Here is a 22,729-nt window from a genome sequence, read left to right as displayed (position 1 = left end):
GAGTAGGGAAAACTCCGTACGATATTCTTGAGAAAGATTGTACCTTGCTCTATCTAAATTACCTCTTACACTGCTGTAGCGTTATGAAATTCTTACACCACTGTGCGTTATGAAAGATTGTATGCATTTTTTAGAATTCCTCCATTAGCGTTATGAGACATCAAAGTTATTAAATAAGAAAACATACAAGCAAATGAGATTGTATGCGTTTCTTTTCAAACCTTCCCTTTCTAAGCCATTTTGTTAACTTCTTGGAAAAATCCATCCTTACATGACAATGGTCATTGTATTTAGAGTAGCTTTAACTCTTTTTTTGCTGATCTTACATTACACTTCAAAATAAAACACCAACCAAGGGTTATCGAAAATAGCTTTACGTGGCAACTTGAGTCTCTTGACTCATCATGCACCTTTATGCCATTTGCTTGGCTTAATGCCATGTGGCAACCCCAAAATATTCTTATTCACTTATTAGTTAATCGAGTAATGTATCGTTACCTGGTAATTAATTAATTACCCGTATAATTTAAAAATTATCACAAATTACTTAAAATTCTATTTATTTTCAAAATACTTCATATATACTTTATATATTACACTACCGTGGTCTTATGGTACCTTGCATGGTACTAGTTTATAATTATCGAGTATTATCGCTTGACCCGTATTTATCCCAAATTGGCCACTTTCAACGATACTCCTTTTCTTTAACTCTTGTACCCCTTTATCCTTCATAGCACTTATTTATCGCTTTTAGCGTAATACTTATAATCCCAAAATAAATCTCATTCCCGAATTTACGCCGATTAATCTTACGACGAAGCTTTAACGTATGACGACGCTTTAACGTATGCAAATGCAAAATATAATATCTCATATTCTGACTTTCATCACTTTACTTATGGAGTACTTTCACGCACAAAAACCTGGGGTGTAATAGCACACATATCCGGCCATGCATCCTCAACACCCCATCATCACCAATAGTCACATCTCTGGAATCATCGTGCTGAACTTTATCCTTAAGGACAAGCAAATGAGGATCATCATATTGGCGCTCTCTGATGCGATCATATAAGGAAGTCTGAGAAATCACACAAGCTAATACCCAACTAGGCTCTGAAATATCTAACCTCACGAACCGATTGGCCAAGGCTTGAACATCAAGTGCAAGAGGTCTCTCCCCAGCTGGAATATATGCCAAACTCCCCATACTCACTGCCTTCCGGCTCAAAGCATAGGCCACCACATTGGCCTTCCCTGGATGGTACAAGATAGTAATATCATAATCCTTTAGCAACTCCAACCATCTCCGCTGCCTCAAATTGAGATCCTTTTGCTTGAACAAGTCTGGAGGCTACGATGATCAGTAAATACCTCACAAGACACACCATACAAGTAATGCCTCCAAATGTTCAACGCGTGAATAATGGCAGCCAACTCCAAATCATGAACGGGGTAGTTCTTCTCATGGGGCTACAACTGATGAGAAACATAAGCAATAACTCTACCCTCCTGCATCAATACACATCCAATACCAACTCTTAAAGCATCACAATAAATGGTATATGAACCTGAAGCTGATGGCAAAATTAATACTGGAGCTGTGGTCAAGACAGTCTTGAGCTTCTGAAAGCTCTCCTCACACTCATACGACCATACAAATGAAGCACCCTTCCGAGTCAACTTGGTCAAGGGCGATGCGATAGATGAGAATCCCTGAACAAACTGGCGGTAATAACCTGCCAAACCAAGAAAGCTGTGATTTTTTGTGGCTGAGGACAGTCTGGGCCAACTCTGAACCGCCTCTATCTTTTTCGAATCAACTTGAATACCCTCGTTGGACACCACGTGCGCCAAGAAAGCGACTGAAATGAGCCAAAACTCACACTTGGAGAACTTTGCATAAAGCTTCTCCTCTCTCAATCTCTGCAACACAACTATCAAATGCTCCACGTGCTCCTCCTGACTATGCGAGTACACCAGAATATCATCAATGAAGACTATGACAAACGAGTCGAGATAAGGCCGGAACATACTGTTCATCAAATGCATGAACGCTGCTGGGGCATTGGTCAACCCAAAAGACATCACCAAGAACTCATAATGACCATATCGGGTTTTGAAAGTTGTCATAAAAATATCCGAGTCCTTAATCTTCAACTAGTGATAACCTGAACGGAGATCAATCTTAGAGAACACTCTTGCTCCCTGAAGCTGGTCGAATAAATCATCAATGCGAGACAAGAGATACATGTTCTTAATTGTTACTTTGTTCAACTACCTATAATCAATGCATATCCTCATAGTGTCGTCCTTCTTCTTCACAAATAGAACCGGCGCACCCAAAGGTGACACACTAGGCCGAATGAACCCCTTATCGAGGAGTTCCTGGAGCTGCTCCTTTAACTCCTTCAACTCCACTGGTGCCATACGATACGGCGGAATAAAAATGGGCTGAGTGCCCCGCACCAGGTCAATACCAAAATCAATATCCCTGTCCGTTGGCATGCCCGGTAGGTCTGCAGGAAACACATCGGGAAACTCCCTCACAACTAGAACATAATCAATACTGAGAGTCTCTACACCGACATCCCTCACAAAGGCTAGATACAAAAGACAACCCTTTCCAACCATATGCTGGGCCTTCAAGAATGAGATTATACTACTAGGAACATAATCAGTCAAACCTCGCCACTCAATTCGTGGCACACTCGGTATAGCCAATGCCAGTGTCTTAGCGTGATAGTCCAAAATAACGCTACATGGAGATAATCAATCTATGCCCAAAATAACATCGAAATCCACCATACATAACAACAAAAGATCCACTCAGGTCTCTAGATCCCCAATAGTCACCACACACGACCGGTACACATGGTCTACAACAACAATATCGCCTACTAGAGTAGATACATGAACAGGTGAAACAAGAGACTTATGGGGTGTATCTAAATAACGAGCAAAGTATGATGACACATAAGAAAAGGTGGAACCGGGATAAAATAATACAGAAGCATCTCTGTGGTAGACTGAGACAATACCTGTAATAACAGCATTAGAAGCAATAGCATCGGGTCTAGTTGGAAGTGCATAGAAACGGGCCTGACCGCCACTTGATCGACCTCCTCCTCTAGGGTGATCCCTAGCTGACTGACTTCCACCCCTAGTTGGCTGGGTGGGTGGTGGTGAAGTAACTAGTGCTGAAGCCGATGGTTGACTCCTCTGCCGAGATGAACTGTAAGCCAATGAGGGCACTGCCTCCACATATGACCCATCTCTCCACACTTATAGCAACTCCCAAGTGCTGGAGACGGGAACTGAAGGGAACCCCTAGCAACAAAGTGACCAGCAGATGCACCTGGCATAGAAGAGCCCTGAATTGATGGAGCACGGGACGAACTCTGAGCTGGGAGGGCACTAAGTGATGACTGGGCCTAATGAGAACTATGAGAACCGTGACCCGATGTCGCCTCACGATAACCTGGGCTGGCTGGCTGAGTATGCCTGAATGGACGACCTTTGCTGTGCTGAAACTGACCTCTTGAATGAGCACCACCCTAACTACCAGATCCTCAAGGCCTCTCTCTCATCTTGCCCCTAGTGACAAACTAACTCAATCTCACGAGCAATGTCAACAGCCTCCTTAAAAGTAGCACCAAACACCCTCTCCCTAGTTATGAGAATACGAAGCTGATAAGTGAGGCCATCCACAAACCTCCTAATCCTCTCTCTATCTGTTGGAACCAACCAAATAGCATGGCGAGCTAACTCGGAGAACCTCATCTCATACTGCGTCACAGTCATCTCTCTCTGATGCAACCACTCAAACTGCCTGCGTAGCTCCTCTCTACGAGACTACGGTACATACTTCTCCAGAAAGAGAACGGAGAACTGCTGTCAGGTAAGGGTTGCTGCACCAACAGGCCTACGCCTCTCATAAGCCTCCCACCAAGTGAAGGCAGCTCCAGAAAATTGAAAAGTAGTGAATGCGACCCCGCTGGTCTCCAGAATACCAGTTGTGCGAAGAATCCACTGACACTTGTCCAAGAAACCCTGGGCATCCTCGTCCTCTACACCACTTAAAGTTAGAGTCTAAAGTCTACCAAACCTCTCCAACCTATGCTGCTCGTCCTCTGGCATGGCAGGAGCTACATAGTCCTGAGCAGCTACAACCGGCTGGGCTGGATGTGCCCCCGGCGTCTGAAGTCCCTGCACGACCTGCTCAGGTGTGCAAGAGGTAGGAGTCTGGGTGCCTCCCCCCAGCCTGAGAAGTAGTTGAGATTGTAGTAACTGAGACCGCCTGAGTTAGGCCAGTGCATACTGATAGAATCTGAGCCAAGGCCTCCTAAAGACCTGGAATCACAATGGGCACAGCTGGTGCCTGAGCTGGTGCTGCTGGGGCGTCCATAACTAGGACCTGATCCTGAACTGGGGTGGCTGGTAGATCTGCAGGTGCTTCCCTAGCTGCTGTGCAGGCCATACCCCTGCCCCTACCGCGACCACGACCGCATCTTCGGCCTCTAGCGGCCACAGTTGGTGGTACTGGTGGTCGTCCATCCTGACCGGTAGCGCGTGTCCTCACCATCTGTGAGAGAATAGAATAACAAAAGTTTAGTACTCTATCAACAGATTCACACGACAAGAATTTCAAGAATATGAATTTTTTTCTAAAGGTTCTGCAACCTCTCGAGGATAAATACAGATGTCTCCATACCGATCCACGAGACTCTACTAAACCTGCTCATGACTCATGAGACTTATGTAACCTAGGCTTTGATACCAACTTGGCACGACCCTAAACCCAGACCTGGTCGTGATGGCACCTCTCGTGAAGACAAGGTCAGCCGACACACTCCCAACTTATTTAAGCAATTAAATTAATACAAATTAAGTCTTTAACATAATAATAATAATCCCAAAGAAGGTGAAACACTACAATTGCAGAACAGACATAACCCGATATTGGGGTGTCACCAATCATGAGCATCTACTATCCGAATAAAGACAGGAAAAGTCTACATTGTCTATTATAGAACTAAAATAGAGTAAATAAGATAGGGGTAGAAGCAATGGGCTGCAGACGCCGAGTAGCTACCTAGTGAATCTCTGAATCCGCCTGAGCTGGAAGAAGTCAACACTCGCTAGAGGGATCCGAAGCGTCTGAATCTGCACACAGGGTGCAAGGAGTAAAGTGAGTGTCACACCTTCTTTTACCTACACCCCAGGGAAGGGTGTATAAGGGAGTTTTTTCCAACTTAAAGTGACAATCAAAACAGGATTATTTATTAAAAGATTCAGAGTCGCCACTTGGGATAATTTAAGGTATCCCAAGTCACCGGATCAAATCCCGAATCGAGGAAAAGATTGACTCTGTATTACAGTCTGCGAACATAGAAATCCGGGTAAGGAATTCTGTTAATCCGGGAGAAGGTGTTAGGCATTCCCGGGTTCCGTGGTTCTAGCACGGTCGCTCAACTGTTATAATTGGCCTATTATCTGACTTCAATACATGTTTTAACCTATGGTTCAATTTTGACCTAATAACTGCTTTTATTTAATTAATTAAAGGAAGATTGCAACGTCATTTAAAATATGTTTCAAACCATGTCACGTAAATGCACCCGCAGTTCGCAACACATTTCAGGTAACACCCGATTTTAAGGAAGTAATTTTTAAAATAGCGCGCCTAAAGCAACTACGCACTTTTAAATTTGCGAGGGCCATGGAAAATTCAACTAATGGCGCACCTCGATTTCTAAAGAGTTAAAATTCATTAAGTGAGGGCCATGGGATTAGAAATTTTATTTGGCATAGCATGCCTCAATTTATTTAACGTGAAAAGACAAAAATAACCAGATTTCGCCAATTTTACCAAGAATAAAAAACATGATATCAACCACTAATTAATGTATCAAATCAGATTTAATGGTTTTAAAAATTTCTTATAAAGCACGCAGGATACAATCGTACATTGAACTTCAATAAATTTCAACCAACATTCACATGGTCCATTATTGCTAATCCCCTCATCATTCAACTAACTTTTTGCAATTTCCTTGATTAACAAGAAGACGAAGTAACAGACATGAAACCAACTAAGTGAAAAGGATTTCTACGACAAAATATTTAGCAAAGCATAATAGATTATAGAAATTTAACCATCCAAGCAAAAACGATAAAGAAGATAACAACGGACCTGTGAAGCTTTTCGATATATTAAGATCTTCCAACTGGTTACAAGAAGAACGCGACACTATGGACAAACACGAATAGATTGTAAGCCGAAGACTAAGACGGAAATCTCGAATCGGCGACCAGAAACAAACTCGAACCAGCACTGAAGCACTCAAGTAGGTTTCATGGCTGTTGTGGCTGTGATAGACGAAGAACAAGGAGCAGTGGTGATGGAGATCTTTGTGTGTGCATGATTTTTAGGCTGGTTTTTGCCGAGCTGCAGAAGAAGAAGAGATCAACAGTGACGGCTCAACATGGAGATTAATGGAGGGTGGCTGTTTTTTAGGCTGGCGTGAAGGTGGGTTCGAAGGAGTTCTGGCCGTTGGGTGGTAGGTGATTAGCATGAGAGATGTTACCATGGACGGGGTCTGTGGTTTTTTTGAATAAAGGCGCTCCTAGATCTTTTAGGCGTCTGATTTTTGGTTCTAGCCGCTGAAAATATTTGGGCGCTCCTCCATGAAGAAGATGAAGTTTCGCTGGGGAGGGGGGGGGGTTGTTTTTTCCCGTTTTTTCTATCTGTGTGTGGTGTATCTTTATAAAATAAGAAATACTTCTTGGTCCAGAAGAAAAGAATCCAAAAATGGTTTTGTGGACCCCTCACTCACCTTTTCTCTTTGGTTTCTTCCCCAATCCCTTTTCCTTGTATTTTTATTTCGTTTCAGATCCCAGCCCCGTTTTTCCTTGTTTTATTTTTATATATCTGATCCCTCCCTTTCTTTTAGGGTGTGTATGTGATACACAACTCAAAAGATGAGAGAGAGAGCGTGAGTGGAAAGAGTAGTCTGTCTTGAGCAAAAATCTCTTTCTGAAAGCACCTATACACAGCTCCCTTTCATCATTTTATATATTGAAAACAAAATATTGATACTACATTAGTATAAACTAAAAACAACTAGATAAAGTACCTATTAGCTAAAGTGAAGGAAAATATTTTTATAGTTTTCATTTTATGAAAGAAAAATAAAGAGCTAAAAAGCTAAAAATAGACACAATAACAATATTAAAACTAAAAGGAATATATAAACATTAAAAATGTGTAAAATTTTGGGGAGGGTCAAAAATCACATGTCTACAACTGCCCCTCTTTGACTGGAAATGCGAAGAGTTTTCGGACAAAGAACGACTAGACAAGTTTTTTTGACCCGACCCTTATTTAGGGAGACCAAAACTAAGAGAAAGAAAGAGAATGTGACCAAACCCTGGTATCTGAGCTGCCTACATATCCTTGTCTATAAAGGAATCAGGCCACGTGTAGATCAGAAGTGAGTGAGATGATGGAGTACCGAGGTAGAGAGCCGGTCGAGGTGCCATTCCGCTGTGGTTCCAGTCCGCGGTCCCGTTATTACATCAAAATCAAAAATCAAAAAGACTAACTAAGCCTATCAGCTACGAGTTACAAGATTCCTATCTATGAGTCTTCTGAAGTGTGATCTTGAGTCTTGGTTAGTTCTTCATACGGACTCTGATCTGAATCTTGATGCTTGTTAGATGCAGGTGTTGGTTCAATCTTCTTCAGATTTTTCAGATCAAGACGGGACATGCAGAGCTTGTGACTTCAATTATGTCTTGAGCAGTCCACATATTTTCTCCGCTTCTGCACTTTGGATTCACTTTTTTTCTTTTATTCTTGATTGAGGCTTCTTTTTTGTTATCTCGGACCCCTGTCGACCCGCATTTTTTAGGCGAGCTTCTGCTACTTCTAACTTGAATCGGATTCTGAAATGATTTCCCTTGTTCTCCAGGTGGGTGCCTAATTGTTGAACTTGACCTGTCTACCTTCGAAACTTGAACCGTTTTCCCTTGTTCTCCAAGTGGGCGCCTGATTGTTGTACTTGAACTGCTTTCCCTTGAAACTTGAACTGTCTTCCCTCGAAACTACTTTCCCCTGAAACTTGAGTTGTCTTCCTTCGAAACTGTTTTCCCTTGAAACTTGAGTTGTCTTCCCTTGTTCTCCAGGTGGGCGCCTGATTACAACAAAACAGACAAAACTAAAGAAATTTTTTCTGCCCCAGTTACTAGGAAGATTTGGGAGTTGTTAGCAAAATTGTAAACCACTTGTACTACTGATGCAATGGTGAGAGTAAACTAAAGAATAGGCTAGGAAAACTGTCACACCTCCTTTTTCCGCACCCGAGGGGCGCATGAGAGTTTTTTCCAATTAAAGGACAATCGAAACGGGATTGGTTTAATTATTTCAGAGTCGCCACTTGGGAGATTTAGGGTGTCCCAAGTCACCAATTTTAATCCCGAATCGAGGAAAAGAATGACTCTATATTATGGTCTGCGTACCAGAAATCCGGATAAGGAATTCTGTTAACCCGGGAGAAGGTGTTAGGCATTCCCGAGTTCCGTGGTTCTAGCACGGTCGCTCAACTGTTATATTCGGCTTATTTATCTGATTTTTAATACAATTATGAACCATGTGCAAATTTTATCTTTTAACCGCTTTATTAATTATTATTATTAAGAATGTGAACATCGCTTAAAACATGTCTTTGGACTGCGTCACATGAAATGCACCCACAATCCGGAACATATCTTATTTGACGTTTTGGGATTTGGATTTGGGTCGCATGAAATGCACACCCAAGTTTAAGAAAGTAAATTATTAAACACGCGCCTAAAGAGACTATCGCGTTATTATTTCGGGAAGGCCACGAAATTCACTAAGCGGCCCTCCTAAATTCTAAGTAATTTAAAACAAGTATTTACTGAGGGCCCCGCAATTTGTGTTGTTATTCGGCGAGGCTCATCTCATTCTTATTTTTTTTAAAAGGAATTTGCAACGTCATGGAAATGCATCTCATACCACGTCACAGTCAATGTACCCGTGATTAAAGACATATTTCGATTTCGTTGAGATTTGGATTTGGGTCACATAAATGTGCACCCGAGTTTAGGGAGTTAACATTATTAAAGGCGCACCTAAAGCAACTAGCGCATTATTATTTTTGGGTAGGGCCGTGAAATTTGCTAAACGGCCCGTCCCGGAATCTAAGTATTTAATATATACATTTAGAGGGCTCCGCAATCGGTACATTTTTATTTTTTGGCGAAGCTTGTCTCGTTTTTCTTTTTATTTATTTTTATTATTACTTTTTTTTTTTATATTTTTAAAAGGATGCCATTTTTACGTCTTTAACAATACTAAACTTACGGCCTCTGTACAACTAAAATCTCATAACTTGTCAAGATTTAATAAAAGTTAGGCGAATGAGTGTTTCGGGCGTAGTAACAACAGGTACTAATATTAATTTTGTCCAAATAAACTAAGACAACGAAGGGACGAGCGAATCAACGTCAAACTGTGTCTTAGGACTACTAATACAACTAAATCAAATGACATCAAGTAAACGATAATAACATAACACAAAAATGAACTAAAACGCATACGGCGAAACATAAGCAGAAAATATCATATCAATCGATATATTGCAACTTCGAACGTTGAACGTAAAATTTCTTTACCCAATACATCGAGGCTTACTAACCTGAATAAACAGAAACGCATAGAGCCATGGACCAAAACTCTGCAGCAAACTCAACAACCAACTTCGGACAACAACCTCGACGTACCGGACCTCGACGAACCAAAGACGACCTCGATGAAATAGAAAGCTTGGCCGAAAAACTGTTGCTGCTGCCGGATTTTTCGAGAGGTTAGCTGCTGCTGGATTTTTCGACGCAGCAGGTTGGCTCGAGAAATGCAACAGGAAGGGGTCGTTTGGATGCGAAGAAGGAGGAGCTATGGAAGGTCGTTCGGGTAGTGGTCGATGAGGCTGGAAGGGGGCAAAGCAGGAGGCGGAAGCAGCTGCATCGAGCAAGCTGCCGGACTAGTGAACGAGCTGATGGAAGGGTTGTTCGACGGTGGTTCCGGCATTGGGTGAGTGGGGTTGTTTGGTTCAGACGGTGGTCGACGAGGGGAGTGCGACGGGCTGTTTGGGTAGTGACGTTTGGTGGTGGTGTTGAGCTGGTTTTTGGACGTGAGGGCGACTGGTTTGGTGGTGGTGTTGAACTGGTTTTTGGACGTGAGGGCGACTGGTTTGGTGGTTTTTCTGGACGGGGGATGCGACGAAGCTTGGTGGTCAGTTGAAGGTGATGTTTGGGAGCTGAAGGTTTGACGACGATGGTTATGGAGGATGAAGAGAGGGTGGTTGCCGGTGTTTGGTGGTGGGTCACGACGCGGGGAAGTAGGGTTTTCTTCTTCTTGTTGTTGAAGAAGAAGATTGAACAGTAGTCGTTTCCCGTAGGGTTTTTACTTCGAAGAAGATAGGGAAGTTTGGAAGGGTTTTCGCTGGTTTTTTCTTCTATTTCAGTTGGTTTTTCTTCTTCTTCTTCATGAAGAAGAAGATGTACAGTACTCTTTCTTTAAAAAAAAATCCCCAACCCTCCTCCTGCCCGTTCTTTTCTTTCTTTAAGATTTCCAAAGTCCCCTCTTTTTCAAATTCCAACTCCCTTTTCGTTTTTCCCTTTCCCAGTAGGTTTTTTCTTCCTTTTAAAATTTCCCAAGTCCCCTCTTTTTCAAATTCCAACTCCTTTTTTGTTGGTCCCCCCCACGTTCCTTTGGCCTTTTCCGTGTTTTTGTAACACAATGCCCATGAAAATGAGCCCCACGCGTGGTGGGGTTCGAGGCATATGTCCCCCACGCGTGGTGGGGTTCCCCACGTGTCCTGGACACGGTTTATTATGGGCTAGGTCCGAAAATTAGGCCTAAAACCGGGTAGTTTGAACCCGAATATTATTCTTTTGCCCGGACCCGAGAAATAGGAACACGTTGCTTAACTAGTCCTATGTAAGCAAAATAACTACCAAAAATAAGACTAGTATTTAAACAAAACTATATATTTTTAAATATTTTTCAAGATTTTAAAATAGCTACAAAATATTAATAAAACTATTTTTTTATAATTTTCGTTTTTTAAATATTAAGATAAAATATGAGGTAACATTTTTGTATTTTTCAAAGTTAAAAATGACTATAAAACCTTAATAGAACTATATTTTTTGTAATTTTCGAAATTATATAAAGTACAAAAATAAAGTGCAATTTTTGTATTTTTCAAGTTTATGAGAGATACATAAACTAAAATTTATATATATATTTTTTGAAATTTTTCTTTTTGCAACGAAATAAAGTAAAAATAGTTAAAATAGCTATACTAGACCCAATTTCACATATTCACGCTAAAAATGTGAAAATTCTCGGGGAGGGTCAAAAATCACGTGCTTACAGCTGCCCCTCTTTGACTGGAAACACGAAGAGTTTTCCGACAAAGAACGACTAGACGTGTTTTTGACCCGACCATTACTTGGACGGACTACACTTAAGGAAAGGGAGGGAATGTGACCGAGCCCTGGTATCTGAGCTGCCTACATATCCTTGGTTATACAGGAATCAGGCCACGTGTAGTTCGGGAATGAGAGAGATAGTGAAGTGTACCGAGGTGAAGAGCCGATCGAGGTGCCGTTCCGTTGAGGTTCCGGTCCGCGGTCCTGCCATTACAACAAAATGAAAACTGAAAAAGACTAACTAAACCTATCAGCTACTAGTTACAAGGATTCCTATCTTCAAGTCTTCTGAAACTTGGTCTTGAGTCTTGAATGGTGCTTCATACAGACTTTTGGACTTGAACCTTGATACTTGCTAGTTGTAGGCGCTAGTTCTTGAGCAGATCACATTTGTTCTCCACATTCGTGCTTCAGATTCATTCATTTTTCTCTTTTTTCTTTTTCTTCTTTTTTTCTTTTTGTTTTTTGTGACTAGCTTTTGTTGACCCTCTCAGACTGTTGACTCGCATTCTTGGGGCGAGATTCTTGTTGCTTCTATCTTGGATTGAGTGCTGGGGATTTTTGTTGTAATCCTTCTGCTCTCCAGTGGGTCACTGCTTGATTTTGAAAAATGTTTTCTCCGTTCTACAGGCGGGTCCCTGACAATCAAAACAAACAAAACAAACAAAATTTCCTAACCCAGTTTGTACTGGGAAGGTTTGTGAGTCGTTAGCAAAATTGCAACTCACTTACACTACTGATGCAATAATGAGAGTTAACTAAAGGCTAGGATGTGCATCTCCTATGAGTAAAACCAAAACTCTTGCTAGCAAATTTGTCTGCTAAAGTAAAACCTCAATGACTCAAACTAGAAAGTGTGTCTTCTATGGTTGAATCGGAATGAGCTAAACTAGGAAGTGTGTCTCCTAAGGGTGAAAACTTCAGTGACTAGAACTAGGAAGTGCGTCTCCTATGAATAAAATCTCGACTAGGAAGTGCGTCTCCTACGGGTAAACTTCAAAAACTGGACTAGGAATTGTGTCTCCTATGGTCGAACTTAAAATGAATCAAATTAGGAAGTGCGTCTCCTATTGGTGAAGCTTGCTTAGGAAGTGCGTCTCCTATTGGGAAAAACAGTTCTTAGGAAGTGCGTCTCCTATTGGTGAAACTTGCTTAGGAAGTGCGTCTCCTATTGGTGAAACTTGCTTAGGAAGTGCGTCTCCTATTGGTGAAACTGACTTAGGAAGTGCGTCTCCTACTGGTGAAACTTATCTTAGGAAGTGCGTCTCCTATTGGTAGAACTGAACTTAGGAAGTGCGTCTCCTATGGTAAAACTGAACTTAGGAAGTGCGTCTCCTATGATAAACTGAACTTAGGAAGTGCGTCTCCTATGGTGAAACTGACTTAGGAAGTGCGTCTCCTATTGGTGAAACTGAAACTTAGGAAGTGCGTCTCCTATTGGTGAAATAAACTTAGGAAGTGCGTCTCCTATCGGTGAAATTAACTTAGGAAGTGCGTCTCCTATTGGTGAAACTTGCTTAGGAAGTGCGTCTCCTATGGTGAAACTGAACTTTAAGAAGTGCGTCTCCTATGGTGAAACATATCTTAGGAAGTGCGTCTCCTATTGGTGAAACTGAAACTTAGGAAGTGCGTCTCCTGTTGGTGAAATAAACTTAGGAAGTGCGTCTCCTATTGATGAAACTTGCTTTAGGAAGTGCGTCTCCTATGGTGAAACTGAACTCTAGGAAGTGCGTCTCCTATGGTGAAACTGACTTAGGAAGTGCGTCTCCTACTGGTGAAACTTGTTTTAGGAAGTGCGTCTCCTATTGATGAAACTTGCTTTAGGAAGTGCATCTCCTATTGGTGAAATAAACTTAGGAAGTGCGTCTCCTATTGGTGAAACTGAAACTTAGGAAGTGCGTCTCCTATTGGTGAAATAAACTTAGGAAGTGCGTCTCCTATCGGTGAAATTAACTTAGGAAGTGCGTCTCCTATTGGTGAAACTTGCTTAGGAAGTGCGTCTCCTATTGGTGAAACTGAACCTAGGAAGTGCGTCTCCTATTGGTGAAACTGAAACTTAGGAAGTGCGTCTCCTATTGGTGAAACTGAAACTTAGGAAGTGCGTCTCCTATTGGTGAAATAAACTTAGGAAGTGCGTCTCCTATCGGTGAAATTAACTTAGGAAGTGCGTCTCCTATTGGTGAAACTTGCTTAGGAAGTGCGTCTCCTATGGGTGAAACTGAACCTAGGAAGTGCGTCTCCTATTGGTGAAATAAACTTAGGAAGTGCGTCTCCTATTTGGGTAAAACTGAACTTAGGAAGTGCGTCTCCTACTGGTAAAACTTACTTAGGAAGTGCGTCTCCTATTGGTGAAACTGAAACTTAGGAAGTGCGTCTCCTATTGGTGAAACTAAAACAAACTTAGGAGGAAATGCATCTCTTATGGGTAAAGACGTGGAATGTATGCCTCTGTTATCTGGGCGGGCTCCCAATTTCAACACTTGAAAATAAAGACTGAATTTATGCCTCTATTATCTGGGCGGGCTCCCAATTTCAACATTTAAAAGTAAAAACTGAAATGTATTCCTCTCGTTATACAAGTGGGCGCCTGGAACTTAAATGTATTCCCGCATTATACTGGTGGGCGACCTAGAACTTAAAATAATTCCCGCATTATACTGGTGGGCGACCTAGAACTTAAATGTATTCCCGCATTATACTGGTGGGCGACCTAGAACTGAAAAGTATTCCCGCATTATACTGGTGGGCGACCTAGAACTTAAATGCATTCCCGCATTATACTGGTGGGCGACCTAGAACTTAAATGTATTCCCGCATTATACTGGTGGGCGACCTAGAACTTAAAAGTATTCCCGCATTATACTGGTGGGCGACCTAGAACTTAAATGTATTCCCGCATTATACTGGTGGGCGACCTAGAACTTAAATGTATTCCCGCATTATACTGGTGGGCGACCTAGAACTTAAAAGTATTCCCGCATTATACTGGTGAGCGACCTAGAACTTAAATGTATTCCCGCATTATACTGGTGGGCGACCTAGAACTTAAATGTATTCCCGCATTATACTGGTGGGCGACCTAGAACTTAAAAGTATTCCCGCATTATACTGGTGGGCGACCTAGAACTTAAATGTATTCCCGCATTATACTGGTGGGCGACCTAGAACTTAAATGTATTCCCGCATTATACTGGTGGGTGACCTAGAACTTAAATGTATTCCCGCATTATACTGGTGGGCGACCTAGAACTTAAATGTATTCCCGCATTATACTGGTGGGCGACCTAGAACTTAAATGTATTCCCGCATTATACTGGTGGGCGACCTAGAACTTAAAAGTATTCCCGCATTATACTGGTGGGCGACCTAGAACTTAAATGTATTCCCGCATTATACTGGTGGGCGACCTAGAACTTAAATGTATTCCCGCATTATACTGGTGGGCGACCTAGAATATGAAATGAAAAGACAGAAATGTATTCCTCTCGTTATTCAGGTGGGCGCCTGTCTTCAACAATAACTTTGAAAATAAGATCCTATTTGAGGGCGGATGAACCCGACATATCCTATTTGAGGGCGGATGAACCCGACAGATCCTATTTGAGGGCGGATGAACCCAACATATCCTATTTGAGGGCGGATGAACCCGACATATCCTATTTGAGGGCGGATGAACCCGACAATATCCTATTTGAGGGCGGATGAACCCAACATATCCTATTTGAGGGCGGATGAACCCAACATATCCTATTTGAGGGCGGATGAACCCGACAGATCCTATTTGAGGGCGGATGAACCCGACAGATCCTATTTGAGGGCGGATGAACCCGACATATCCTATTTGAGGGCGGATGAACCCGACATATCCTATTTGAGGGCGGATGAACCCGACATATCCTATTTGTTTCTTTTTTTTATTTATTATTATTATTATTATTATTAGCTTCCTCCTTTGAAGTCTAACCGCTGAGGATACCGACTTTCCAACCTTGTGTTGGACCCCTCGCAACTGCTAGTGATAACACTGTTGAGGAATTATTTACTTACCTGTTGGGGGTAAAATGTTATCAGCTGGGGGTACCTGACTTCCAGAAAATTTTCTAAATGGAAGGAAAATTTTCTGCCCCAGTTTGATAATATCCCTTGTGGCATGCAGTTCTGGCATCAATGCCATTTCCTTTACCTGTTTCAAATCAAACAAAATTGTTAGTTTAAAACATGGTGGTTGGTTGTGATACTCCCAACGGGATGGCTTTTCCCTTTCTCCCTCCTTGCTCTGCGTTCAACAACTTGTTGGGGATGATCTTATGTGCTGGGGATAATCCCTTCCTGCTGGGGGATATCCCTCTTCTTTTGTGGCATAGCTTGGAAACTGGCATTTCCCCGACCTTTTAGTCTAGTATGGATTTCGCCAAATCATGCTCACTGCTTTCCTCGCTTTGTTCATGGGCCTTGGCTTTGAGGTTTATAACCTTGGGTTTGACAAGTATATCTCTCTTGACGCCCGTCAATCCTTTTGTCAATTCCCTTTGCTGGGGATATCTTTTTTGACACTGGCCTCGCGTTTGTTCCCTGCTGACTATACCACTTGGATGTACTAGTCAGATCTCATTTCGGAAAGCTGATGGCCTATTTTGAAGTCAATTCACACTTGTTCTGATCAAACTGACTCTATAGGGGAATTTTCTATGAAAGGAAATAGATAAAAGGGGACAGAATAAAAGGACAAAGGAAAAAGGTGACTCTTTAACAAAAGAAACTATAAATAAAAACCTATCAAATGCAGATACCGACTCTAATGGCCATGACATTCGTATGTGGCCTATCCTTTACCGTCAATCATCTTTCAAGATCTTCAATTGGCGATTCCCCATCTTATTCTCAATCTTATTCGACTTGTAGTGCCCGAAGGGTTTTCACTATCAAGTCTCTCTCATTTTTGGGTTCTTCTCTCAGCTTTCATCGCCTTATGGTGCCTGTGAAGGTTTTCACCAATAAGACTCTCTCGTTTTATATCTCTCTCCAGCTGGGGGATTTGGAGTGTTGCCGGTATGACTCTTTCTGTTGGAGATTAGAGTCCTTTCTGCTGTGGAACAGAATGTTATGTTCGCCGGTAAGACTCTTCATTTGTCCGACTTGGCATTTTTTTAAAGACTGATCAGAAGGTCTTTCTTTGGACCGTAACGTGGGTTTTGGATAGGCTAGAAAGAAAGGGTATAAAAGGCTCAAAAATATATGAATTTTGGGTTATTAGTTACAACTTTCGGAATTAGATTTATTTACAACAAATGTAACTTTCGCCCCAGTTTCTTGCTTGGGGATATTTCAGTTGATTTTTTTTCATTTTTCAAAACTATGACCGAGTCGTGAAGCGCCTACGTATCCTCTTTGAGGAATCAGGTCAAACGTAGTTCTCAATTCCTCTTTTTCATTTAATTTTTCTTTTTTTCTCTTTGTTATCAATTTTCTTTTCTCTTTTTCTTTTCTCATTTTCTTTTGTCGTTTTTTTCTCTCTTTTTCTTTCATTCTTCTTTTCCCATTTTGTTGTTTTCTTTTCTTTCTTTTCTCTTACCCGCCATGCTTGCGTTTTTTATTCGTTGCTACTAATTCCGAACGAGGGGTACGAAAGAAAATAAATAAGGCTCAAAAGGGGTAACGAAGGATAAAGTGTTTGGGTAGCAGAACAAAATGCCTTCGTCATTCCAGTCTTCAAATCATGCCAAGCGCAAACAACACAATTTAAACTTGTAGTCCCTTCTGATGGTGCTGGACTTGACAATTATATTAAACGTCTGTTTGTTCATTTGTCACTTCTAAAGCACCGTTGGGTGACACTCTCTTTCTTGTTATTATGAACGAACCTCATGCCAATTTGGCGAATCTTGCTTTTAAACGGTTTTCTTTTTTGTTTAACTTGCCCCAGTTCCACATGACTCGAGCTCTGAATGATCTCAAACCGTCCTTATTTTCTTTAAATGGTTTGACCGCCTTTCTGTGGTTTTATGATTAACTTTAAAGACTAAGCCCAAAGTGTGTGCACAGTCATGTCACTAGAATCGGCACTGAACAAAATGAAGAAAATACTAAACAAAAGATGACTGGATATAATATAAGACCGGATTTTGCATTAGACCGGTGAAATGGTTTGAAAAAAAAAAAACCGGAATAAAAATCCTAAACAACCTGGACAAAACTTAAACAAACTGATATGACAAAAGGAAAAGATGAGAAGGTTTGACACAGGACAAAATCCAAATTACAACCTTACTAATCCGGACAACAGAAATGACAACAAAATAAGCCACCACAAGCTTCTCTCTTGCTAACCAAGGAACGGAGCGTCCTCCCATTTTTCAAACTCGGCATCGTAGCCGCTGAGCTTTGCATTAGTATTGCAAAGACTATTACCAGCTTTAATATCATCGTCCTCTGTCAACAAGTTTCCAATAGGATTCAAGTGCTTCTGTTATTAGGCCTGATCCCCGCAGATTGTATATCATGAGGTGCAAGCAAAGGATTCTGGGCGTCATTGTCCGGATTACCACAAACCAACCACCTTAAGTTTATGCTTCAAAACAAAACAGGTGACAACATCTTTCTTTTTTTTTTTTTTGGTTTTTTTTTTCTTTTTTTTTTCGATTTTTCTTTCTTGTTTTTTTCATTGCTTTTTTCATTTTGCATTTTCTATTTTTTTTCTTTTCTTTTCATTCTCTTTTTTCTTTTTTTTTGTTGTGGTCGAATCTTATGGAGATTGCCTACGTATCATGACCCCGCATGAATCAGACCTTGCGTAGTTCGGACCAATAAAAGATAAACAATAATGAACATTTTTTCTTTTCACTTTCATATTAAAACAAACTGGGTTTCAAAGGTTTAAAGATGACCTACAAACTTGAAAATCAAATAACCCATATACTTTAATCAAGAGATTTATAAACTCAAAAACAAAAGGCTAACTCCCTTTCTCTGTTCGACAAATGCAACCAAATGGTTATTTTTGCAAATGTGGCCCCTTCCGAATTTCACATGAATTTTGAGGCCGGGGAGGATTATTTTATGACACTTTACAAACTTGTCCATTCTTTTACGAAATAAGCCTTTCGACCACTGAAAGATACTCTAAGGCTATTTCGGCAAGAACGGTTTAAGACGCGGCCGAAACTGGCTCGGCTTATTTTATTTTTTCATATTTTTTTTTGACTAAACATCCAAACGGCATTCACCTGACCGTTGACTCTTTGTTTTTTTTTTCAAATTATGATAAAAACTTGGTGTTGCAAAACACGGCCCTTCAGCGTCTCGGGGACGAAGCTTTCTTAAGGCTGTGTGGGTCCATATCTCAAAATGACCCAAAGGTGGCTGTTTATGCCAAGTCAGCCTTCCGGCGTCCCTTTCGGGAACATTCGGCTATTTATGACAAAACAGCATCACCTGACTTATTTATAACTCTTTTTTCATTGTTTTTCAAATTAGAAAAGTCAATATTGCAAACACGGCCTTTCAACGTCTCGGGGACGAAGATTTTTAGGCTGTGGGGGTCAACTGGACCAAGTCTTAAAAATGACCCAAAAGTGGCTGTTTATGCAAAGTCAGCCTTCCGGCGTCCCTTTCGGGAACATTCGGCTATGTCTTGATAAAACAGCGTCACCCGACTTCTTTATGACAAAAACTAAAAATTTGACATGTATTTTTTGTTATTATTATTATTATTTGTTTTTTTTTTGGGGCTTTTTAGCAAAACGGTGGGGTTGGACCCGATGAAGGTTGCCTACGTATCTCACATCCGGTGAGAATCAAACCCGCGTAGTTCGGGTAAATAAGAATAAGTAGGCAAATAATAATAAGCAGATGAACTAACCTTTTTTTTGAATTTTCGTTTAAAAGAACTACTTTAAAAGAAGCGAGGAAATATTATTTTTTGATTGATTTTCTTTTTAAAAGAAAGACTAATATATTTTTTGAATTTTCGTTTGCATTTTTTTTTATTCTAAAGAAAAAGAAGAATATATTTTTTTGGAATTTTACCTTTGATAAAAGAAATGCTTCTAAAATATTTTTTTTTCTTTTTTTTTTGAATTTACTTTTCAATTTTTGAAAGAAGAATCAAAATATTTTCGGATTTGTTTTTTTTATATTATATTTTTTTTAAAAAAAAATCAGTTAGAAAGACTTTCTAAAGGAGTCAATAATGGAAAATATTTTTGGATTATTTGTTTTGAAAATTGAGATTCTAAAAACTTTTGGCAAGACAAATGTTCTTGCAACAGATAAAGATATATATACATTTTTTGGAAATAAAGAAAAGTTTTTGGATTATATATATATATATACTTGCGACAGATAATGAAAGACTCCTTTTATTTTTCTTTTATATATATTTTTTGCATTTTCATAAGCAAATAAATAATAAAAAAAACCATAACACATATTTTAAAAACAAGACTCTTTTTTTCATTTTTATGGCAAGACAAACAATTTTCTTTTCTATTAATGCTTTTTTTTTAATAAAACAAACTAATAAGACATATATTTTTTATTTTATATTCTCAAAATTTCGGCAGAGTTTCGACACTACTTGGACATTTGTTTTTTTTTTCTTTCTAAAAATAAGTAGTTATATCTCTACACTGCCATTTCCTCATCTTTTCACGATTTTCTAATTTGTGGAAAATGATGACAACATACAAAATCTTTTGAATTTTCATGCCTTGTTTTTATATGTATTTTTATTTTTTATATTTATTGTTATTTTCAAAATGTGGCATGGGAAACATAAGGATTTCCAAGACATCTTGGATTTCGCAAATGTTCCCCATGCGCTTTTTCCAACATATGAAGCGTGGGGGACATATGGGAATTCCAAGACTTCTTGGATTCCACAAATGTTCCCCATGTGTTTTCCCAAAAAGCAAGCGTGGGGGACATAGGGAATTCCAAGGCTTCTTGGATTCCACAAATGTTCCCCATGCTTTGATTAAAATAACATCATGCTGGAAATGACCAAATGACCCATACGCCCTTGACTAAATACAACATGTAGCACATAGGATGCCGAAAGATTGTCTATTATTTTCAGGTTGCTTGTCCTAGACGGACCCAACCCCTATGTTGAGTCCCCTAAGTCAAATGCACATGATGCAAATAAACGTTCCTACTAGGGATCCGGCATGTGGCTTTGTTATACTAGGTTCAAAAACCTGGGTCGGTGTTCTAGACAGTGTACCCGAGCGGACAACTCGAGCTGAGGAAGGAGCTCCTTTCCGGGAACCAAAAGGCCAGCCGGCTTAGAAACTTTCCGACCTCTTTCTTATTTCAGGTATTGACACTAACAGAATAGGGAGTCTCGGCCAGCGAGCTTCTCCCCGGAGGTAAGAAGAGAAAGGTTTCGGCACAGTTGATATGTACAGTTCAAATAATATCAAAGCGGTAAAAGCAGCATTTAGCACATTAGGCTCAAAACATGTAATAAAATCAGATAATAAATAAAGCCAAATAATAACAATTATTCTAAGCTCGAATTCTTAACCCTGAACCAGTGGTTCTGGGTTTGAAATCCCCAGCAGAGTCGCCAGAGCTGTCACACCTCCTTTTTCCGCACCCGAGGGGCGCAGGGGAGTTTTTTCCAATTAAAGGACAATCGAAACGGGATTGGTTTAATTATTTCAGAGTCGCCACTTGGGAGATTTAGGGTGTCCCAAGTCACCAATTTTAATCCCGAATCGAGGAAAAGAATGACTCTATATTATGGTCTGCGTACCAGAAATCCGGATAAGGAATTCTGTTAACCCGGGAGAAGGTGTTAGGCATTCCCGAGTTCCGTGGTTCTAGCACGGTCGCTCAACTGTTATATTCGGCTTATTTATCTGATTTTTAATACAATTATGAACCATGTGCAAATTTTATCTTTTAACCGCTTTATTAATTATTATTATTAAGAATGTGAACATCGCTTAAAACATGTCTTTGGACTGCGTCACATGAAATGCACCCACAATCCGGAACATATCTTATTTGACGTTTTGGGATTTGGATTTGAGTCGCATGAAATGCACACCCAAGTTTAAGAAAGTAAATTATTAAACACGCGCCTAAAGAGACTATCGCGTTATTATTTCGGGAAGGCCACGAAATTCACTAAGCGGCCCTCCTGAATTCTAAGTAATTTAAAACAAGTATTTACTGAGGGCCCCGCAATTTGTGTTGTTATTCGGCGAGGCTCATCTCATTCTTATTTTTTTAAAAGGAATTTGCAACGTCATGGAAATGCATCTCATACCACGTCACAGTCAATGTACCCGTGATTAAAGACATATTTCGATTTCGTTGAGATTTGGATTTGGGTCACATAAATGTGCACCCAAGTTTAGGGAGTTAACATTATTAAAGGCGCACCTAAAGCAACTAGCGCATTATTATTTTTGGGTAGGGCCGTGAAATTTGCTAAACGGCCCGTCCCGGAATCTAAGTATTTAATATATACATTTAGAGGGCTCCGCAATCGGTACATTTTTATTTTTTGGCGAGCTTGTCTCGTTTTTTTTTTTTTATTTTTATTATTACTTTTTTTTTTATTTTTAAAAGGATGCCATTTTTACGTCTTTAACAATACTAAACTTACGGCCTCTGTACAACTAAAATCTCATAACTTGTCAAAATTTAATAAAAGTTAGGCGAATGAGTGTTTCGGGCGTAGTAACAACAGGTACTAATATTAATTTTGTCCAAATAAACTAAGACAACGAAGGGACGAGCGAATCAACGTCAAACTGTGTCTTAGGACTACTAATACAACTAAATCAAATGACATCAAGTAAACGATAATAACATAACACAAAAATGAACTAAAACGCATACGGCGAAACATAAGCAGAAAATTATCATATCAATCGATATATTGCAACTTCGAACGTTGAACGTAAAATTTCTTTACCCAATATATCGAGGCTTACTAACCTGAATAAACAGAAACGCATAGAGCCATGGACCAAAACTCTGCAGCAAACTCAACAACCAACTTCGGACAACAACCTCGACGTACCGGACCTCGACGAACCAAAGACGACCTCGATGAAATAGAAAGCTTGGCCGAAAAACTGTTGCTGCTGCCGGATTTTTCGAGAGGTTAGCTGCTGCTGGATTTTTCGACGCAGCAGGTTGGCTCGAGATATGCAACAGGAAGGGGTCGTTTGGATGCGAAGAAGGA

At 40.4% G+C, this 22,729-nt stretch overlaps 1 long non-coding RNA gene across 7 annotated transcripts in view; it reads right to left on the bottom strand.

Annotated features, from left to right (window-relative positions):
• Positions 1-22,729, bottom strand: part of LOC104236063 (uncharacterized) — a 38,393-nt gene that overhangs the window by 5,997 nt on the left and 9,667 nt on the right. For 3 of the 7 annotated variants that reach the window (XR_011401851.1, XR_011401746.1, XR_713347.2), the window contains exons 2-4: positions 6,200-8,201; positions 5,099-5,169; positions 3,045-4,588 (exon numbers count right to left, since the gene is read on the bottom strand). This is a non-coding gene — a long non-coding RNA (uncharacterized lncRNA). The remainder of the gene's footprint in view (positions 1-3,044; positions 4,589-5,098; positions 5,170-6,199; positions 8,202-22,729) is intronic. The other 4 variants (XR_011401696.1, XR_011402123.1, XR_011402050.1 and 1 more) reach the window with 4 other exon arrangements.

Source organism: Nicotiana sylvestris, chromosome 1, assembly GCF_000393655.2.
Source record: "Nicotiana sylvestris chromosome 1, ASM39365v2, whole genome shotgun sequence".
Taxonomy (NCBI): domain Eukaryota; kingdom Viridiplantae; phylum Streptophyta; class Magnoliopsida; order Solanales; family Solanaceae; genus Nicotiana; species Nicotiana sylvestris.
This window is presented reverse-complemented; position numbering and strand designations above follow the sequence as displayed.